The sequence below is a fragment of the Manacus vitellinus genome, unplaced genomic scaffold, assembly GCF_001715985.3.
Source record: "Manacus vitellinus isolate BGI_N305 unplaced genomic scaffold, ASM171598v3 scaffold_86_pilon, whole genome shotgun sequence".
In the NCBI taxonomy this organism is placed as follows: Eukaryota; Metazoa; Chordata; class Aves; order Passeriformes; family Pipridae; genus Manacus; species Manacus vitellinus.
In genome coordinates, this window is record NW_021940851.1 from 1,849,751 (window position 1) to 1,854,522 (window position 4,772).

The window sequence follows — 4,772 nt, forward strand, 5'->3', positions numbered from 1 at the left end:
TAAATTATTCTAAATAAATTAAATTATTCTAAGTATATTAAATAAATATATTAAATATATTAAAGAACCCATTATAAATGTGAGACTGCTTCTAGCAATATTTAAAATACAGCTTTTTGTTGTCCCTTGTCCACCCAGACTGGACAGACACAAAGGGAAGGGAAACATGCAAATAGTTTTTTGGGGGAGAAGAGCCGTGGATTCAGCTCCTGTGGATTTATCTGTGACAAGTTTGTTCTGTTTGAGTCGGTTTTTTTTCAGATTGCATTGACCCTGAGTCACCTGGAGCGAGAGCAGACGGTGACATCCCCTGTAGCCTGAAGCAAACAAACCTTATTTCTTGCAGATAAACGAATGGGGAAAACGAAGCTGTGATGATCAGCGTAAGGAAGTAGAAACGTTGCCTCTTCTTTTAACAAATAATTAGTTTTCCTGTCACTACAGGAGAGTTTGAGATTTCTCACAGGAGATGCCTACAAAACCGGATTAATGGATCCTCTCCTCAGACCAGGTGGTAATGAAATAATGACACAGTACTTCCAGCTCTGAGCACGAGCTCCAGCTGGGAAAATGCTGGAAAACAGAGCCCAAAGGAGGTGGGGCTACTGCTTGAGAGGAGTCGTAATAATCAGATATTAATGGTGCTGAGAACTCAGGGGTGTTTACCATGAAACTCAGAGAGGAAAAGGCCTCGGGGTATTTTCTTTTCCAGCCTAACATTAATTTTCTTTCTGTTCTGTACCTGGCACCGTTTGGGGAAGGGAAGGTGTGATTTATCCTTTAAACTTCGTTGGGATGAGTCTCAGCCCTCGGGAAAGGCTGAGGTGGGTCGTTGTATTAATCAAAGAATCAGAATGGTTTGGGTTGGGAGGGACCTCAAAGCCCATCCAGTGCCACCCCTGCCATGGGCAGACAGGAGCCCAGAGCCAGTCTGAGCCCTTCCTNAGAAAGGTTTGATGAAATTCTGCACCTTTTCCATGCCCCTCCCATCTCACTGTCGCTGCCGTCAACATTCATCGAAGCCTTTTGTGGGAGAAATATCTTGCTAAAAATCCAACAACAAAGCTAGGCAATCATTCCAAGTAAAATCCTTCGTGGTAAAAAGGAAAAATAACAGATTATACTATTTTATTCTTTTTTTATCTCAGCTGACCAAAATGGCTGCAAAACCAGGGCTCGGGGTGACACTCACGCCCGAAGGACAGGTACAACAAGGAGGATATTTTATGTGTCTTTTATGTGCAGATTTCTCTCCAAAGTGTTTGGCACATACACTGCACTCAGTGCAAATTCTGAACATCTTCTCCCAGGGTTAAACTGGCCCCATGTACAGCCGAAACTGGAGGAGCCTGATGGAGGGGCTGAGCCTCGAGCACCGACCTCGCCTCGAGCTGCCGCAGGTTGGTGACAAATGGGAGTTCTGTCGCTGCCTTTGTTCTGCTCTTGGCCAAGTGCCACCCAAACGCCACGAGAACTGCTCCTGTCTCGAGCTGCAGTGGCTGAGCTCCTCCAGAGCCTGTGGTGTGAAGGCTCTGTTGTGGAAAAGCCTGATCTACCTGGTTCCACCACACGCCCCTGGACGCCGATAACAGGTGGGCTCAGCTACAGTTAAATTCCTGCTCCCCAGTGATCAGACAAACCCCTGTTTTGCTGACTCCATCTGCAAGTGCGAGCGAGGGGCAGCACTGTTGATGGCCCAGACCGTTGTGGGTGTTGACAGTGTGGTTTTCCTCTCCTGCTTCCCCCTTTGCTTGGCTCAAACGACGACTCTGTCCACGACGCGCAGCGGAAAAACACAGCGTTCAGATGCCAGAAACTATCTGCTGCCTTTTGTCAGCTCTTCTGCATCCCCCCCTTCTTGCCACCTGCTGACAGCATCAGCAACGATCTGTCCAAAAATCGAACATTTTAGGAGCAGAGATTTCAGAATTATCCAAGCCCTGGTCTGTGCAGAGCCTTTGCAGAGGCCTCTTTTGCCCTGGGACAAGACACGTGGAGTGAGGTGCAGGTTCCACCTCCTCTGTTGGCTCTGGGGACCAGGCTCTCTGTTCTCCTTCTATAACAACCCCTCAGCTTCTGCAATAACACTGGTTTTCTCTTTTTTTGCTGTGTGTGCAGCAGCTGGTTATTTAATCGTTTTGAGGAGGGGGCTTGGCAGGCGGAATCCACTGAAATCACACTCAGTCCAAAAACCCACCAGTGGTTTGTGAGAAGAGCTCTCATCCAGCAATCCCCTGGTGTTGAGGGGCCTCAAAGGTATCCCAGAATGTTGAGTGAATGTCCTTTTCTTTGTGTTCCCCTCAGGAGGAATTTCTTGCTGGAAAGGGTGGTCAGGCCTTGGCAGGGGCTGCCCAGGGAGGTTTGGAGTGCCCAGCCCTGGAGGTGTCCCAGGAAGGCCTGGCCGTGGCACTCAGTGCTCTGGGCTGGGGGACAAGGTGGGCATGGGGCACAGGGGGGATCCATGGGCTGGGAGGGCTTTTCCAACCTCTGAGATTCTGGGATAGAGCCAATTGTAGTGGGTCTGTTCTGTTTGTCACATCCCAGCACTGCCTCATTGGTTATTTATGTTCAAGCCAACCTTTATCCCACCTCGGGCACGGCAGGTGTTTGTATCTCGGGAATCACGCCCACACTCTGCATGCCCAGGGCTCGGGTTGCACGTGATTCCCAGCCCAGCCCACGGGAGCTGCACATGCCCACCCGGGAGGCAGCTCCCTCACCCTCCTGGGTGAGCAGGAAAATGAATGTTTTCTAGCAGGGAAAAATCCCTGGAAGCGGCGCCGCTGCCCCACCATAGCCGGGCTGTGCGTGATGCAGAGATGCTGCCTGGCGATGTTGCTTAGCAACACAGCACCATCCAAGAAAATCCTGCCTTGTAGTGGCTGGTGGGGTGGGACAGACGTGACTCTGGGCACACAGAGGTGTCTCTGCTCCAGACTATTCCACCCTCTCCCGTCGCCCATACGCGATTCCCCGTCGTTCTCCCCGCGCCGACATCGCGATGCTCCGATAATTTTCCACTGGGGAAAAAAAAAAATACCTCCCCCCACCCCCCCCCACGCTTCCTGTTTCTTAATGCTCTTCAAACCTGATTTAGAGAGTAGCGAGTAGTGGAATTTTACAGCTCCATCCCATGATGCTCCTGCTCTCGCTCGCAGCCCCATGGCCTGGCTCATACCTCAAACTAACCGTAAAGTCAGATCACAATGGTGTGACTCACGTCACAACTAAAGATAGATCCTGTCAGGGGCAGGCAGGAGCCCTGCACGCAGGAGCTTCTTTGTTCAGGGGTGTTTTGGGGTGGGTTTCCCCCCCACACACTCTCTCCTGACTCCCTAACTTTTGATGTTCAGAGAGGTCTGTCCCGTGTCAGTGGGAATTGGGGTGAGCGGGTGTGGGACACGCTCGGGGGGATCTGTAGGAAACCACGGGTGAGATGCACAGAAGTCTGGCTGCTGTGGGAGTTTGGCCTCACGCAGGTTTCACTCAGCTCAGAACTTCACAGGGGACTCCCAAAAAAACAAAAACACATAGTAGGCAGGACAGCCACAGAAAGGAGGGAGGAACATTTTTCAGAGGGGTTTCTTCTAACCTTACAACCTTTTCTTTAGTGTTTGCCTCACAGCTGTTTTGTACCCACACAAAACAAGGTAGAGCTGGTGCAGGAGGCAAAGAGAACAACCAAGACCCCATCCAAGACAAGAGGGGCTCTCACCCCCAGACCAGCAGCCTCTGATGAGGCCAAAGAGTGTCCCAGCATTTTAGAGGAGCAGGGGAGTGGCAGGACAGGCAAGAGCTGCCCTGTTTGCCACCCTGAGGCAAGAGGGGCACGGGGAACTGCTGAAGCTCCACAGACACAGGAGCTCTGCACACCTGAGGCCTGGGGAGATCCTGAAGGACACAAAGCAATTCCCCAGGGAAAGGAGGATTGACTTTGATCCCACCATAAACACAGACATGGAAAGTGGCAGGTGAGGGGCTTGGAGAGAGCCCTTCCAATGGGTTGGATCCCTTTCAGCCCTGTACAATTCCACTGGTGTCAAAGGCATTACATCAGGGCCCAAACCAAGGCATTATTTTTAACCTGGCCGTTTCCTTTGGTGCCCTTCACGCAGGAAATCCCCGTGCAAGTGCCTGGGTTTGGTCATGTGAACATTCCCACTGGAATATTCAGTGTGACTGCTCATGTCCCCGGAGCTAAACACATGCACACACACGCTGGGGCCTGAAGTGGCATTTGGGGGAAAGGAGAGAGGAAAGGAGAGTGGGAACACCTGAACAACAACGTGCTGAGAGGGCTCTGAAAGGTGCCCTGGGGGACAAAGGCTTCCAGCTCTGTTTCCCCACTTTCAGCTTGGCAATTCCTCTAAAAGCAGCAGCACCTTTAGGACAGCAGTTTAAGGTCTGCCTCCTGCAAAGGGGAGGAGAACAAGATACCCAAAACGTTGCTAAAGTATTTGGAAAAAAATTGGAACGAATCAGCTTGTTACACAAATGTCCTTTGGGGACTGCAATCCACGGCTGTGGCTTTCCCAACCTTGCCCTGATTCCTTGTCTGCACTTCCAGGGAACACCCTTGGGGTCTTCATAGGAAACCTCTGCATAAGTGGGGGTTCTGCATTGCTCCTCACTTCCCATTTCTGCCATTCCTCAAAAATCCCTTCCAAACACCAAGAATTATGACCCCCAACCAGTGTCCTATGTCAGCAATCACAGGGTCAAGGTTGGAAGGGAAATTCAAGTTCATCCAGTGCCACCCTCACCCAGCACCA